Raw genomic sequence first — 19,141 nt, 5'->3', positions numbered from 1 at the left:
TTAAAAAATAGTAAACTCATATTTATTCAATTTATGGTAATTTAAGTGAGAATAAAAGTATTGTATTTCTTTGTAAAAGACTTATCAAAAATAGTTTGAACAGTGCTTGCCTTCTTCTTATAAAATAACTTAAGATGATGTGCAAGGATCTTCTCTGTGCCTTGACAAATTGTCCTATCACTTTCAAGGTTTGTATCAGCTTCCCATGTTTTATGTTTTGCACTTTTGGTGTTGTGGAATGTCTTTGATAGTTCCTTTAATGTGAAGTTTTTTAATAATGTCACTTCCTTTGGGACATCTTTATCCTTTATGTCATAACCAGTTTCTTTATTTAGGTTGATAGGTCACCTTTACTAAGTTTCTCTGACTGCGTATCTAAGGTTCTTTAAATAGTGACAATCGACAGTCCCACAATCAGGTATATCTTCTATTAACTCCATTTATGTTAGATTGGAATCCTGCAATGTTATTTGCACAGTGCAGTAAATGTTTCTGCCATACTTCATAAGTATTACATACTCTTCCTTTTTCCCTGGTAGCTGCCATGATTTAAATGCATGATGTCACATTTCTTTCAAAGTTCAGCTAAAGAAATTGCATGATGTCTAGTTGTTGTGTGAACAGCCTATCTGAAAATCCATCTTAGGGTGTAGACTTTAGAAGTTGAAATAATTCCCCGATCTATTGAGTGGAATAATGAAGTGTTATTTAGTGATAAAAAGAAATTTTTCACATTTTTATTTATGACTCTAAGAGAATCAGGATGACATGGAGCATGATCTAGCAGTAAAAGTGCTCTAAAAGTTAAATTATTTTGCCAACAGCAGCTCTCTACCACTGAGAACAAACAAGGGTATATGCTTGTATGATTCAAAAAATAGCTGTGCTAGAAAAATACTTTAACTTTGTTCTTTGACTATGGCATCAAAATCTAATCTACCAAGAAATGAGTGTTTTCTATAATTTGATTAAGAATCCATTCCACAGAGACCTATTAAACATGTAATGAAATCTACAAATTTTTATATGTCTCTGACATTGAAATAGAACTTGGCTTAGATTATCCAGATGAAGTTCTAAGAAATGTTTGCATTTCAAGGCTGCCATGAGATTCTAAGGTACATAAGATGGAAGATTGTTGGTTTGTAGCCTCACATACACTCTAGCACAGGTTTCTTTTGAGTGGCATTCTGGGAGACAATTCACCACAGGTTTCTTGCACTTCTGTAGGCCTTGCAGACTTAGGAACTGGCCACCTTTGTTCTAGACTATCTTTCCAAGACTTCTTGTAAAGGAAACAAACAGTCTGAAAGATAAAGGTAATATCTCTCTTTGGAAAAAGGGGCTGGTTTGTTTATTGTCCAATAAAATAAAGATAAAGACACCTTCTTCTTTTTTGTTATTAAAATGTACTGGAATGACAATGGTCAACAAAACTACATAAGTTTCAAGTGTACAATTCTATAATACATCATCTATGTATTGCATTGCGTGTTCGCTACCCAGAGTCAGTTCTCCTTCCATCGCCATATATTTTACTCCTTTACCTTCTACCATTCTCCCTTTGCCCTCTGGTAACCACTAAACTATTGTCTGTGTCTATGAGTTTTTGTTTCTTTATTTGCTTGTCTTGTCCCTTTGATGCTTTCAGTTTTATACCCCACATATGAGTGAAGTAATATGGTTCTCGACTTTTTCTGTCTGACTTATTTCACTTAGCATAGTGATCTCAAGATCCATCCATTTTGTCACAAATGGCACTATTTCATTTTTTTCTTATGGCAGAGTAGTATTCCATTGTGTATATATACCACATTTTCTTTATCCAGTCATCTATGTAAGGACACTTTTGTTGTTTCCATGTCTTGGCCCCTGTAAATAATACTGCAATGAACATCGGAGTACAGATATCTTTATGGATAAATGTTTTCAGATTTTTTTGAGTAGATTCCCAGGAGAGGGATTACTGGGTCACATTACCATGTGACCCTTTTCTTAATTAATTAAGACCCTTTTCTTAATTTTCTGAAGACACTTTCTAAGGCAAAGCTCAGACAGACTTAATGCCCCTATAAAAGATTCAAGTTTTCTAAACTCACAGATCCTCTCTTCTAACTCAACCCACTGCATGTGAATAGACCATATAGCCCTCTTGGCATCATTCTTTGGGATTTGGGACTTAAGAAACCAGTGTTAATGCTGACATTTCAACTTCTGCAATTCTTTAAGTAACAATGTCCTTTGTCTCTGACCCAAGCATACCATGTTTTCTACAAGCATCCATGAACTTGTGGGGAGCAAACTTCTTAGCCTGCAAGTAAGAAAAAAATCTCAGACCCTTCATAAGTTCTTGACATGAGAAAGCTCAATGTGTTCTTCTAGCCACTAAAACAGGTCTCAGTCTACAAACCAAAGCAAATTCAAAATCTGTAGAAGAGAAAATATCAGATGTGTGCTATGCCTCAATGTCAAAATACTACAGACCAAATATATGCCAGATTTTCAGAGAAATGGTATAATAAAGCACTGGCAATCAAAAGTACCTGATTCCAATAAAAACTGCTTCATCTCTAATGCTATTTAACCTTCCTACACATCATTTTCCTCATTTATAACATTTAGAAAGTTATAATAACTACCTCAGACTTGTTTTGAAGAATATATGAGGTACTGCATAAAAGGAACGAGCACACTACAGGATATACGAGAAGCACTCAGCAAATATTTTATATTGCTTTAGAGTTACTTAGGATACCTCATTAAATGACTCAAAGTCTAGAATGGACTCTTGTATACCCTCATATTGTACACCCCAAGGGATTGTGATTTGACTATTTTCGGAAGTAACCTATCCTGTTCTGAGTTCTGTTCTACATCAGCACTAGCAGTAAGATTCCTTTGTAAAGTCATAATGCTTTCCCTGATGAATTAAAGCATCTTTATATGTGTATCTACAGGGATCTCTTATGAGGAGCTGGTAACTGTAGAAGGGTGCCTGATGGTGAAATCCATGCTCCATATCGCCATCAAATAACTGTAATTCACAAACTCAATTATGTCCATTTTCTACTAAAACATTCTCCTTACAAAAGAGAGTCCCAACAATTTAATATTGCGCACTTCATTCCTTCCTCCTCTTCCCTTTTCATATACCACACATCCAGTAAAATCAAGGCTTTTTCATATTCTCTTCTACACCTTCATTTTTTTTTTTTTATGGACACGATTCTGTGCCCAGAGATGCCTCTTTCTTATTTTCTTGTGAAATCTTACTCATTCTTCAGGAACCAGATCAAATATCACTTCCTCAGTGAAGCCATTCATGACTTTCCCAGGATAGTCAGTCATCCACTGTATTTTCATCCAAAAGAGTTCTGTACACACTATTAAGACTCTTACAATGAGGAATATAAAGATTTGCTTATATAAGTGTTTCTCTATTGTTTGACTCATGTTTGTGTTTCTAGTGCTCAGGATAATGAAAGGCTTATTATTTATCTATTTGGTCTTTGAACGAATAAATGCATGAACAAAGACTGTCTACCATATTACGGATTGAATTCTATCATGAGAATTTACTTTTTTTGAATCTTAAAGATGGATATTCTCAAAATCTCGTACTAAAATTGAAAACTGTCTGGCAGGCACATCCTGCCAAACACATTTGAACTGACCATTCTCCCTGCCTAAAACTTTCTCCTCTTGGATGTTCACGTGTCTGGATCCATCATCTTCTTCAAGTTTTTGCTCAGTTATCACTTTTTTATTAAAAGTGCACCAATAATTTCAATGTCAACTCTTCTTTCTCCCCTTTCTCTGTCTTATTTTTTCCCCATAGTACTTATCCTTTAACATTGTATGCAATTGTTTAAAATATAATATGTATTGTTGACTTTCTGCAATGTAAACTATAAGAGGACAGATGTGTTTTTTTTTTTTTTCAAGCAAGCATCTCCAGTAACTGAAAGAATACCAGGTTCAACGATTATTGAAAATAATTACTGTATGGAGACAAATTATGACAAAGATGTTTCGATTGCTTTCTTTCTAAATTCAGCATTCTACGGAAACTGATTCAGAGAAAATACAAGGATTTGATTTATGACATTGAAATGGATTTTGGAGTGCTTCCAATACAGATTTCATAGTTCCTCCAGGACTTGGATGAAAAGATAGGTCGATGATTGATGCATAAATAGATTAAAAAATAGATAGATAGATGGATAGATAGATTTATATGCTTACATATTTTTTTCACTCAGTGATTATCTGTTAGCTCCTTCTAGAATATAGTTTAATGTGTGAAATAACTATAGTATTTTAAGCATCCTTGAAAGTTAAAATCTAAGATAAGCAACAGAAGGGCATGCTGTAAACAGTCAATCTGTGTGTTCCGGCTGAGCAGGAAAGAACAGAGGGGACTGGGGGAAGGGAAGAAGATGGCTGGCTCTGTTGGTTACTCATCCTGTGAGTCACCGGTTACATGTCTGAAAAATACAGATCTTTCATGAGTAACTCAGGCTCTTTTTAACCAAAGGCTTAAGTAACCCTTGGAGGAATGGGAGTTTATAATTGGTCTTATAATTGGAATAAACCTGTGAATACATAAATTCCTTATATATCAGATATCAAACTGATAGATATACACTAAAAGATCATGCAGGTATTTGGCTTACTATTTGGTTGGTTGGTGAATTTTTAATTAGTTTTTACTCTGAAATCTCCCAAACTACTTCAAAGATGCTTTTTTTTTTTTTAATTCGAATTTACCTCTGATACAAAAGATACACAACGAAAAGACACTATGTTTTTGGCTTTGTTTTTCCTAAATAGTGTGTTTATTTTGACAACTGGAGAATGAAGGGGGAAAAATCAAGGGCAATTTTTTTTCCTCTTTTCGCTTTTCTAAAATGTTCCTTTAAAAGTTTCATTGCTTATGCAGTTTGGAGAAGTAGTCAGGCCTTTAATTCTTAAAATTATCGATCAGTATATGGGTCATGCCCAATCAATCGGTCACAAAATAAAAACTGGGGAAAAAATGCTGAGTTTTAAATACAGTGTTAAAGAGTCAAAGTTAATTACACTAGTCCCTCAACTTGCTGAGGCTGTGATAACACATAATTCTTCAATGCACTCAATTATATCAACTAAACATATGAATGCTATCTTGGTTAATTTGATGTCACACAAATACATGATTAATTTAACAGAAGACCATGAGGCAAAGGGGCATTCATTGGAGTTGAAGAAAACATAACAGTCACTTCCAGTATTCTTTTTGCACATAAGGAAACCAAAACCACAAGTGCATATGTTGGATATTTTACTCCATTCTCTAGAACTCCATTTATATACATGGTTTGATCGGGGAGAGAACTAGAAAGCTGCTTACCACTTCATACTAGTTATTTATACCTTCTGCAAATCCCTCATTCTAATTCTTTTTAAAACGAACATAATATTTTCATCACAGTTTTGTAAGATAATTATTTCTTTAAATTTAAATGTAGTTGATATACAATATTATATTGGTTATATTAGTTTCAGTGCACAATATAGTGATTCAACATTTTTATACCTTATACCTTACAGCCAACTAATTCTAGTCAGCATGAAAATTTATCACAATATTATTGACTATATCCTCCTTCCCCTTTTTCCCACTCCCACTCCCTCCATTGGTACCCAATCCTTTGGTCTCTGTTTCTATGAGTCTGTTTTTGTTTTGCTTTGTTTCTAAATTCCACATAAAAGTGAAACCATATGGTATTTGTCTTTCTCTGCCCGACATTTCACTTAGCATGATACCCTCTAGATCCATCCAAGTTGTTGCAAATGGCAAGATTTCATTTTTTTATTACTGCATAATAGTTCATTGTATATATACCAAGTGTGCCAAAAACATATATGTAAGTGGACACTTTAGTCAACATTGCTCAAACAGTAGTTCGCCATAATCAGAAGTGTCTGGATGCTGATGGCAACCAACCACTTTGAGCACCTCTTGTAACTGCAGAAGTCAAACCTTTCTTGTATTCATCTTTTGTTATCGGTATATATTGAGTATTACAATTTTAGTACAATTTTCCTTTCTTAAAATATGTATACATATTTTTGGTTCCGTGTGTGTGTGTGTGTGTGTGTGTTAACATCTTCTTTATCCAGTCATAATAGCTTCCATATCTTGACTATTGTAAACAATGCTGCAATGAACATAGGGTTGCATATACTGTTTTTCAAATTAGGGTTCTCATTTCCTTTGGATAAATACCCAAAAGTGGAATTGCTGGATCATATGGTATATCTACTTTTAGTTTTTCAATGAATTGCCATACTGTTTTCCATAGGTGCTGTACCAGTTTGTAGTCCCAGCAATAGTGCACAAGGGAAATTAAAGGGAACACAAATAAATGGAAGGATATACAGTGCTCATGGGTTGGACAGATTAATATCAACTATGATCAACTTCACTATCCCAAATTTGTTCTGTGGATCTACATTCGACAAGCCTCACTGCAATTCTTTTTATTGTTTCCTGAATTTGAAACAAATACTGTTTTATTATTATTATTATTATTATTATTATTATTATTATTCAATTGTTCTATTCTCTAGGTTAAACATGACTATTCCTGTAATATTTTTTTAGGTGATGCAATCTCAAGTGCTCTCCAGAATGTAGTTGTTGTTTACAAGGCATATCTACAAATTTCTGAAATGCAGAGTCCTGAATTGTACTCAATACCTGCAAGGGAAGGCTGATTGGTTCTAAGTAGGGTACAATTATCTTGAGGTGTATGTTATACTTACATAATAATGGTAAGATCGCAATGACATTTTGTTCTTTACTAACTTTTCTTTATGTTCTCCCGTATTTGAGAATAAAATAGCTGTGATAATTAAATTCAGAGAAACAGATTTGAATACTAACTGAATAACCACAAAGCCTACAGTGTATCCTATAATATCTATTATATTATTTTCTGAAATGCAGACTTTGTTTAAGCCTCATTGATCTTTTCTATAAAATAAGTATAATAATACCCATCATATATGTTGTATTGATTATGGTATCTACCACATTGAACATACATTAATTAATAGTGCTATTAGCAGGAAATTATCATGCCATACTTTTATTTTGATCATCAACATTATAACGTGTTCTAAGAAACCACATGTCTTTTGGTTAATTTAACCTTTTCCTTTTTGAAAGGAATGCATATTGAAATTATAGTTTTGAAATATTCCCTCCCTTCTATAGCCAGGAGAATTTTAAGCTACAAAGTTTTTTCCTTAAAGTTGGGGAGGTTCATACTTCTAAAGTATGGGTCATATCGTTAATCACACTAGTGTTTTCTGCCTTGACCCATCATACACATTAAAATGACAGGGTCACTTATTCTACACATAACATTAACGTTACATAATCCTTGCTCTTTCAGATTTAAATCCAAAAGAGCAGCTCTGTTAATCACTTTCTTTACTTTCTTAAGAAAAAAAAAGTCTCTAAGAATAAAAATATAATTAATGCTTATCTTTTAGTAAAATCAAATTTGTATTTGTTATCTGGATTATTGAATTCTCATATCACAAATAGTTCCTGTCTGTGACTCAGTTTTGTGATCAAATATTTGTCATATCATGTAGCTCACCCTTCAACTGTCCTTAGTTTGTGTTTAAAATGATTGACACATTTATTTTAATGCCAGGCATCCTATGGTATATTTTTTTCCTTCTCCTTAGACCTTTACCAAAAATTTTCCCCACCATCCTATACCTTTTTATATGTGTGGATATTTTCTTGATATAAAATATAGTCCTATCTGCTTCTATTGAGAAACATATACCCTTACTTTGAAATATTATGGGCAAGAGCCCAGTACAACCAGTGTTAGTAATTTTTCTGATTTCTCATTTTTCAAAAATCTATTTATGGAAACACATAGATATCTGAAACATAAATCCTGTTTAATACTTCTGTATCTTCTCCCAGAAAGTTTTTAGTTTGATGTAGTCCCATTTGTTTATTTAATTTATTTTTTTGTTTCCCTAGGTTGAAGAGATAGATTTTAAAAATATGTTACTAAGAGCAATGTCACAGAGTTTACTGCCTATGTTTTCTTCTAGGAGTTTTATGGTTTGGGGTCTTACATTTAAGTCTTTAGTCCACTTTGAGTTACTTCTTCCATCATTAATGAACTTATCAAAAAAAACAGTTTAGTTGCTTGTTAGTATGTCTCTTTCCTATATCAAATTATGAGTACCTTGAAGGCAGGGATATTTTATTTTCATCTTCGTACTGTGTGCGTTTCACATAGAATGAAATTCATTGAGTAATGCAATGATGAATGAATGTATGAATTACATGAACAAATGAGTAACTGAAAAAGTAAGTGAATAACTAAATGTGTAATGGTTACTAAATCTGGAACACAACCAACTATGGAGAATGTAATCTTTTTTTATTTCCCATCCATAAAAATAACTAAGGGGCCAAATGGACCTCATTCAGGCGTTGCACATTAGGAATTCCCCCTCAACCCCCCTTTTTTTAAGTGAGTAAAATGCCAATAATTACAAATCTGAAGATTGTATATAAAAATCTAAATTCCTAACTCGGAAGTTTTGGCAACACATAGTATGTATTCCTCCACAATAGCCATTAGTTTATGTTAGATTGTAAATGTCCTCTTTATTCTGACACATACAAGCTCTGACAATCAAGTTCGCAAACTTGTTGCAACGATGTTGCTAACCTTTTTTGATATCAGAGGGATTATTCATTATGAATCTGTACCAACTGGACAAACAGTTAAGCAAGTTTACTATTTGGAAGTGCTGAAAAGGCTGCGTGAAAAAGTTAGACGACCTGAACTTTTCACCAACAATTCATGGCTCTTGCATCATAACACTGCACCAGCTCACATGGTACTGTCTGTAAGAGAGTTTTTAGCCAGTAAACAAATAACTGTATGGGAATACACTCCCTACTCACCTGATTTGGCCCCCCAATGACTTTTTTCTTTACACAAAATTAAAGGAAATACTGAAAGGAAGACATGTTGATGACATTCAGGACATCACAGGTAATAAAACAACAGCTCTGATGACCATTCCAGAAAAAGAGTTCCAACATTGCTTTGAAGGGTGGACTAGGTGCTGGTATCAGTGCATAGCTTCCCAAGGGGAGGACTTTGAACGTGACTGTAGCAATATTCAGCAATGAGGTACGTAGCACTTTTCCTAGGATGAGTTCGCAAACTCAATAGTCTGAGCTCGTATAGTACTTGTCCCTATAGTCTTGTATACAGCATTCTCTCATCCACTACTAGTACCTGAATTTGACCCTGGGATTCAGTGAGACTTATTAAAGCACTAACCTGGAATTATTTTGAATTGAACACCTTTATTCTTAGTTAAGAGGGCGTGATAGACATTTTCGGGAGGGGAGAAAAAGAGGAGAAATATGTAAAGATGAGGCACATATAATAAAAATGTAATGAATGTAGAGAGCCTTGTCTGAAAGCTAAAGAAGTAATATAGTGCAGTGCTTAAAGGCTTGAACCCCGGATTCAGAAATCTGCACTGGAATCTTGCTACATAGGACTTAACTTTTCAGAGGTTAAGTTTTCTCATCTCAGAAACAGGAGTGAGTATTTATATTATTTTAGATCTATACCTTAGATTTGTTGTAAGAATTAACAATGACAATTTACACGCAGGCTCGTTTGAGCACAAAGGATTTAGTCATGCCTAGACATGTGCAGACATTTACAATAGACTAAGATAAGTACCAGAGTCCTACAGAAATTGGAGCTGGAGGTGGAACATGAAGGAGATGTCTTACGAGCATCTCTGAGATACAAGCGGAAACACAAGCAGAAATGTTTGTGTGAAGTGGTAGAATATGCCACCTCAAAATACGCCATTTAGCATCAGGGTTATTTTGAGCTAAAGACACTTGGAAAATAGCAGATGCAAGAAGGGCACTCTCACCTCCCCATTTGTTTCTGAAATCAGGAGATAAACTCATGGGAAAGATTCCTTCCTTCTACCCAGAAGAAAGAAATGTTCTTATCACCAGAGGTAGGGAGTCGAGTCTAAGAGAAAGCTGTACAAACAAACCATGTTACAATTACTTGTATCTGCCTTTAGTCTTCCCATATATTTTAGGGTTTTTTTGTTTGTTTTGTTTTGTTTTTCCATAATTGCTACTCTTTTTCCAACCTTATATACAATATATAAGCACTTGGATCTATTGGCTTTCTGGGTCTTCATTTTCCTATGGGAACTCCCATGTAAATGTAAAAAATGTATGTACTCTTCTCCTGTTAACCTAACTTATGTCTATGTAATTCTCAGTCCCAGGCAAAGACCCTAAGAATACAGAGGCCAAGCTTTGTATCCCCTATATCTGTATACACCACTAACAGCCTTTTCTCCATTTTGCAATAGAAAATCATGTAAATTTGACACACCAAGATTTATGCTGTCTTATCTTCAAATGTTCATAGTAGTTTAGACACAGCAGAACCCAGTGGATGATCTGTCAGGAGATGGTGGTAGATTAGTAGGAAATGGTACATGATGAATGGAGATACTGGTGCTCACCAACTACCTAGCAGATGAAAGGTGGTGTGGCAGTAGTCAGTGTGTTCCTGAGTACCTGTGAGACATTTTCAGAAATATACTTGAGGGTTAAGTTATAGGTAGCCAATATCCTATGTGCAAAGGAGTTGCCAAGTCCAGTGATAATAATTATAAAATAATTAATTTGACCCTGTTCCAATATTTGCATTATATGTATAATGAAATATAAAATATTGTGTTTTAATATTTGAAGAACTTTCTACTGAACTCCCCTCCTGAGCGTCGCAGCAATAACTTTGCATTCTCCAAAACCCATATCCCATTTTTCCTGGTAAACAGCTAGAGTACATTTCTGAGTCTTCCTTTCATTAGGTGTGGTCAATGACATGTGGAAAGAAATGCACTGTACAATCCCAGGCACACAAAAATCTTCAGTATGATCCTGTAAGCTCCGTCTGATAAGCAGATACAGAACAACCTTCAGGAGTCTTGAAGCTCTCTGATTGAGAGAGTCACATGATTGAAAGAACCTGGATCCCTGAAAGACAATATGGAAAGTTGCCCACCAACCAGAAATATCTGCGTTAGGCTTGAGTGAAAAATTGCAATTGTTTTGAGCCACTGATGTTTGGAGGTGACCTTTCCTAAGAAATAAACCTAGTTAATCAAATACTGTAGTCTGAAATTTTATCTCTTTACATCTTTCAGTTGATTATCATTCTGAGTCAATGTAAATAAAGAAAAAAATATAACTAAAATTAGCAGAAACCAGAAACCACAAGCAGTCTTTGTTCAAGAGTAAGTAGCTATTTGATCTGTTCCATGACCATCACTATTTCAATCTTTGCATTGTCTACCTGAGAACTATCAAAATCGCCGTCTATCAGATTCTGTTCCTTGTCTGGAAGAAAGTAGACATGATCAAACTTCCATGGCCATTCTAATAGTGTTGTTAAAAATCCCTGCACACTCATAGGTCTCTACTTTCCTTCCTAAAATAGGGTGCTGACCTCAAACGCAAACAGTTTTAGGCTACATCTACATGGGTGACCATGTGTGGCATAAAATAGATTTTCCAGCATGCGTTTATTTGGCAATGACTTAAAAGTACAACCAGATGTTTTCATGGAGAACAGCTCTTTTAGCCACAAATGTTTCCAATTTAAATACGTTTGTTTTGACTCTACTTTGCTGCAGATGGAAAACATCCATTTTCTTTCTTTCCAGTGGGGATAGACAGTGAACATTGGCAAATCTCATAGAGAGTGATTACCAGTGTAGACAAAACTTCAGTGAAAGCTGTGTTTCCATAAGAAGAATTTTTTAAAGACAATCTTGCATTTTAAACAGGTTGACTCTTTTAAGACCATTTTCCCCCTCTAATTTGTACCATAAGTTTCAAACATCTGTATGTGTTTGATCCAAGGGAACTACTTTACTTTTTAAGTGATAAGTCAGATGTATCTATTCAGAATGACAACATAGCTTCTGGATGTGCCATCAATAGCTGCTACGCATAGATATTTAAGAATTTCTTATCAAAATGTGTGCTGTGTAGGAGCTTTTTATCAAATTTTGGTTGAAAAACTAACAGGCATTTTAAATATCATACAAAAATAACAGAAAAAGTTTTGTTATTTTTTCAAGAACAAACTAATGTGTGCGTGACAGATGATCTTGGCAAGAAAATAGATTTCTGTTTTAAGAAACTAGGAGTTTTAACTCATAAAATATATTATTTTCGTTAACCAAATGTTTCTTAACATCAGCTGTTGTAGTTTAACTCTATTATTTGTGAGGAGCTTCTTGAAAGACAAAAAGATACTTTAATTGTTTTCCCAATCTTAAGTATTTAAATGAGTAAAACATAATAATCCAAATACTGTTTTGAGCAACGATACTGTAATTATTATTTTTTCCCCTGAAAGAATGCAATTTCTAACAGCCAGAATATAATACTTCCATAGACTGAGCACTGTGATATACAGATGTTATTTACAAATATAAAGACTTTAAAAAGAAAATAATAATGCTAAAATGAATATTGATTTTTATGTTAGTCATTAGATTACAGCAAGAATCATTGTTTTCTCCCCTGTGTCTTCCCACTTTTAAGTATCTTCATTTAAGGTATCATTCTTTGAGGAAAGTATTCATATCTACGTTATTCAGATTTTGCTTCTGGATAGCTTTAATATTTATTTGTTAGATATCTTTTGATTATTCTCTTCTGTCATTGATTCTCTAATGAAATTTCAGTGAATTCAAAGGTCATGTTTGTAATTAACACTATTCATCCTACATTAACTACTTAAATTTTTGCCACCCACTCAGTATATGATCACTTTGGCTTTATTTATAGGATATTGGTCACATGAATACCTACTTTTGAGGGAAACTCTGCGGTTCTCTTAGATTCCAGTGAAGGAAAATAACACTGAGATCTTGGCCCTGTTCCAAAACTCCTCCAATTTCTCTTACTGGGGAAAAAATTATTTTTGTCAGATTATAGAACTTGAGAATGTGTAATCATAGATTACTTGAATGACCCATTGGAATTAGTCCCTGACTAGGAAAAATATGGATTGAAAGGCAGTTTTAGCAGCAGAAATAGGTATTTCAGAAATTATCTGATGCTATCTGGAAAAGGAAAAGCAACACTTGTCCATTTATATTTTTCCTTAATAGCAATATTCTGTTTTATTTGCAAATTACAGTGATAGCAAATATAATCACTTTACTATTACCTCAATCTGATATAATACATATGATGGGAGTTTTGATGAGAGAATAACAGAGAAGAATATCTCTTTGTTTCAGTCAACTGAAAGATGATTTTATATCACATTTACTTAAGAAATCTAATATTTCTATATTTTTTGTAGAACATTTACTATTTTAATGTAATTATAAAGCACTGTTGGTAGGAACATTGTATATTATCATAAAATACTCTGTTTTCTTTTTAAATCTGTTGGTAAGTGCTAAAATATCTACCTTGAGTGCAAGAATAGTTAATGTTTGTTTATGATAAAATGTCTTAATACCTTTGTCTACTTTAAAAATAATATATTATTTGTCTAAAATTTCAATTTTATTACCATAAAATTTTTATAATATTCTGACTTATCTTGTTTTCACAGTTTTATTGACATATAATTGACATAATATTGTATGAGTTTAAGGCACACAATGTGTCGATTTCATACTCATAAATTGTAAAATGCTTACTATTCTAAACTTAGTTATCACCTCCATCAGCTCACCTAATACTACTTGTTTTGTGTAGTTGAGAACGTGTATAATTTACTCTCTTAGAAACTTTCAATGTATAATACAGTTTACTTATCTATAATCACTACGCTATACATTAGATACCTAGAACTTATTCATATTTGTAACTAGAAGTACCAGTATATACCCTTTGATGAACATTTTCCCATTTCACCTAACATCCAGCACCAGGTAATTAACATTTTACTCAATGTTTTTATGAGTTCAGCAATATTTGTCTGTTGACAATGAGATCATACAATATTTGTCTTTTTCTGTCTGACTTATTTCAAAATGCCTTTCAGATCTATTCATATAATCCCTAAATGATAGTATTTCCTTCTTTCTCATGGCTAAAATATATGTATATATATATTTTTTTATCATTCATCTGTTGACGGATATTTAAATTGTTTCCACACATTGACTATTGTGAATAATGCTGTAGTGAACATGGGAGTACATAACATCTTTTAGAGATCCTGATTTCATTTCTTCGGATATATACCTAGATGTGGGATTGCTGAATTATATGAGTCTTTATAGATTAACACCTTGCCATACATATGATTTGCAAATATTTTTTCCATTCAGTAGGTGGCCTTTTCATTTTGTTGATTGTTTTACTGTGCAGAGCTTTTTAATTTGACGTAGTCCCACTTAATTGAGTCCCACTTCTGTTGCTTGTGCTTTTGGTGTCATATCAAAAAAAAAAGAATATTGCCAAGACCAGTGCCAAGCAGCTTTTTCCCTATTTTCTTCGAGAAGCTTCCTAGTTTCAGTTCATATGGTTAAGTGTTTGATTCATTTGGGGTTACTTTTTGTGAGTGGTGTTAAGACAGAGATCTAATTTTATTATGTTTTAATGTAGTTACCCAGCTTTCACACCACCATTTATTGAAGAGACATCAATCCCTATCGAGCATTATTGGCTCCCTTCCCAAATATTAGTTGATTGTATATTGGGGGGATTTATTTCTGGTTCTGGATTCTGTCTCATTTATGTGTCTAGTTTTATACCAGATTCTACTGTTTGATAGCTTTGAAGTATAGTTTGAAATCAGGAAATTTCTGCTTTCTTGTCCTTCTTTCTCAGGATTTCTTTGACTATTTGGGGCTTTTTGTGACCTCATAGAAATTTTACTTTGGCTTAAAACGCCATTGGAATTTGATAGATATTGCATTAAATGTATAGATGACTTTGGGTAGTATCAATATTTTAACAATATTAATTCTTCCAACCCATGAACATGAGATAGCTTTCCATTTATTTGTGTCGTCTTCAATTTTTTCTTCAAAGTCTTGTAGTTTTCATTGTACAGATTTTTCACCTTCTTGATAAAATTCATCCTAAGTATTGTATTATTTTTGATGCTATTGCAAATGGGATTTTTTAAGTCATTTTTTCAGATAGTTCATTGTTAGTATGAAGAAATGCAACTGATTTCTGTATGTCAATTTTGTATCCTGTAACTACTGAATTCATTGATTAGTTCTAACAGATTTTTGGTGGTCTTTAGAATACTCTATATATAGATTTACAGTTTTATTTTTCCCTTCTGATTTGGATATCTTGTATTTCTTTATCATGCCTGATTGCCCTGGAGAGGACTTCCAGTACTGTGTTGAATAAGTGTGGTGAGCATGGACACCCTTGTCATATTCCTGATCTTAGAGGAACAACTTTCAGCTTTTCATCACTGAATATGGTATTTGCTGTGGGCTTGTCATATATGCATTTATTATATCGAGGCATTTTCTTTTTTTTTTTTTGAGGCATTTTCTTTTTATACTCAATTTGCTGAGAGTTTTCATCATGAAGGTTGTATTTTGTCAGGAGCTTTTTCTGATTATCTATTGAAATAATCATAAAATTTTCATCCTTCATTCTATTAACATAGTGTATCACATTTATTGAATTGCATATATCGAACCATTTTTGCATCCTGAGGATACATGTCACTTTATCATGGTGAATAATCTTTTTAATGCGCTGTTGAATTTGGTTTGCTGGTATTTTGTTGAAAAATTTTTGCATCTATGTTCATCAGGGATATTGGTCTGTAGTTTCCTTGCATTGTCTTTATCTGGCTTTGGGAGCAAGGTGATGTAGGTCTTGTGAAATGAATGTGGGACAGCTCCCTTATCTTCAATATTTTAAAAGAATTTCAGAAGGATTGGTGTTAATTATTCTTTAATATTTGGTAAAATTACTGAACAAAGCCAGCTGGCCCTTGAATGTCAACTATGATTGGAAAAAGAAAGGTCATATGGTCCTAAACATTTCCTTATTGGGAGATTTTTGATTACTGATTCAATCTCCTTCTTCATTATTAGTCTGTTCAGATTTCCTATTTCTTCATGGTTCTGTCTTGGTATGTTGTATGTTTTTAGTGATTTATTCATTTCTTCTAGGTTTTTCCAATTTATCTGTGTAGAGATAGTCACAGTAGTCTTTTATGACACTGTGTATTTCTGTGGTATCAGTTGTAACATATCTTCTCTCATTTATGGTTTTTTTGAGCGTACTTTCTGTTTTCCTTTAGTCTACCTAAAGTTTTGTCAATTTTGTTTACCTTTCAAAAAATACAGCTGTTAGTTTTATTAATCTTTTCTATTGTGTTTTCTGGTCTTTTTTTTATTGATTTCTGCTCTGATATTTGTTGTTTTCTTCCTCCTGCTCACTTGGGGTTTATTTTTTTTTCTTTTTGTAGTTCTTTTAGGTACAAAGATAGGTTGTTTATTTGAGGGTTTGCTCTTGTTTTGTTTTGTTTTTCCTTTAATATATACATTTATTTCTATAAACCTCCCATTTAGGACTGCTTTTTCAGCATCCCATAGGTTTGAGTAGGTTGTGTTTCCATTTTCATTTGTTTTAGGATATTTTTTTTTTATTCCCCTTTTGATCCCTTTTTTGACCCATTGGTTTTACAGGAGTATGTTGTTTAATTTCCACATATTTGTGAATTTTTAAGCTTTCCTTCTGTTACTGATTTCTACTTTCATTCCATTATTGTTAGATATGTTACTTGGTATGATTTCAGTCTTCTTAAATTTGCTAAGACTTGTTTTGTGACCTTTCATATTATTTATCCTGGAGAATGTTCCATGTGGATCCAGTTGATACTTTATAACTACAAATGTAATCAGAGTGTAGGCAAGTGGTACTTTAATGATTATCTGAATTACAATAATCTTGCAAAGTACGAAGATGTTGAAAATCAATGTTGTATGCTCTATGAAAATAAATTTAGGGATTGCAAATAAGAGTACATTTGTGACATTTTGCTTTATACTAAATTTAGAAATCTGTTTATATGGTACAAGAAGACTATGATGAATTTGTAAACAATAGTTTCCTTTTATAAATGACATCATGGACCTATGGGGAATTACTGGGCTCTACATCTGGTATGCTGACTAATACTGAGCAATCAAATTAGAAGATCTTCAGTCAGTAAAATTGAGTAAGATTAAGGAAGTTTAAACCTTTGATAGCAACAATGTTAGTCAATACAAAACTAGGTCCTATAAAATCAAAACACTCGTCTTTGAAATTCATTTAATAAACTTTTAACATAATTCATTGAAATATGTTGGAAAATTAAAGTCCCTATTACTTTCACCACAAAAAATTACTTAAAATTCAATCTATCGGGAGACATGAACCAAAATGGGTAAAGGAGTCACTTAAATAAATGAGGTCCAAAAAAACTCAAAAGGATAATTGAGTAGAAACTTGATAAACAATAGACTCTTACTTTATGACTAATCTTGTTAGTTATTAATTTATACTTATATTTTGGCAAATTAAACTTTGGGGAAAGTAAGGATAAATTAGTAAGGCAATCAGTCATTCAGTAGTGATTTTGGCATATTCATCATATTACATTCTCTTGTATTCTCTACCTCTAAATAGAAACAATGGGAGCTAATACCCTTGAAACCCAGATATGGCGTAGGTTCTTTCTGCCCTCATGTCTGCTTCCTTCTCCTCTACCAAGACTTTGGCCTATCACCTACTTCCAGAAACTTCAAAGATAATAATCATGTAAAAATATACATTCTCAAGTTAATGTACGTGACCCTCTATTTTTGTTTTGTTTTCACATTTGTAATAATTAGCCAACCATAAATACACATCAATTGACAGAGAATAGAATAATTACCAGAATTTTAAGGAAAATAGAAAGCTAGACAATAAAATATGTGTATTTTGTTTTATAATGAAAACCATAAAATCTTGATGTTGGGCTTTGAGGTTAGTTAAAAATTAATACAGGGAGTATTATCCCTGTGCACAAATATTCTAAATTACTCGGGACTCTAAAAGCAAGTTATCTAGAAAACAAGTTGCCTGATCTTTTATAACAGTCTCAAAAGTCACATAGCATTACTTCTGCCATACTCTGTTGGTCACAGCAGTCATAGTCCACTCAGATTTAAGAGGAGGGGACATGGACTTGAGTTCTTTATGGGACAGATGTCAAAGAATCTGCTGCCGTCTTTTAAAAGTATGCCAGTATTCCTCCTGATCATAAATTATTTATATACTTCCTAGAAGCAAATGTGCTCATTCCCTTCCAAGACCCTCCAAAAATCTTATCCAGTGACCACATAGGATCAAGTTCATGGTTAAGGATGCCATCATTTAAATCGGGTCCAGACACAGATGAAATTCTTCAGGTGTAATTATTTAGTTATAGTTCCTCTTGATCTGCTCCTGCCTCCTGTCACTACCACCACATCCAACACACAATGGTGAGACAGCATTGGTGTAATGGTCAGGGCGCTCCAGAGAAACAGTATTAAAAGGAGAACAGTTATGGAGACAGAGAAGTCTCATAATCTGTGATCTGCAAACTAGAGAACGAGGAAAGCCAATAGTGTAATTTAATCCAAGTGAAAGTCAGAGAATAGGGGACCGGTAGTGTAAAGTCCTGGTTTGAGTCCAAAAGCCAAAAGAACCAAGAGCAGCGATGTTCAAAGGCAAGAGAAGATGGATGTCTCAGTTCAAGCGAGAGAAAATTTGCCCTTTTCCCACCTTTTTGTTCTATTCAGACCTTCAACAGATTAGCTGGTACCCAAGGACATTGGTGAGGACACTCTCCTCTATTCAGTCCACTAATTCAAAGGCTGGTCAATTCCAGAGACACCCTCACAGACTCACTCCCAAATAATGTTTTACTAGCTATCTGAACATCTCTTAACCCAGTCCCACTCAGGATGACACATACAATTAACAATCACAATAAAATTACCTCAACAGACACTG

General features: G+C 33.5%; 1 protein-coding gene across 1 annotated transcript in view; it reads right to left on the bottom strand.

Moving 5' to 3' along the window:
• Positions 1–19,141, bottom strand: part of LOC308510431 (cadherin-related family member 4-like) — a gene marked incomplete at both ends in the record, with an annotated part of 118,807 nt that overhangs the window by 99,324 nt on the left and 342 nt on the right. The window lies entirely within an intron of this gene.

Source organism: Rhinolophus hipposideros (genome assembly GCF_964194185.1).
Source record: "Rhinolophus hipposideros genome assembly, chromosome: 18".
NCBI classification, from domain to species: domain Eukaryota; kingdom Metazoa; phylum Chordata; class Mammalia; order Chiroptera; family Rhinolophidae; genus Rhinolophus; species Rhinolophus hipposideros.
This window is presented reverse-complemented; position numbering and strand designations above follow the sequence as displayed.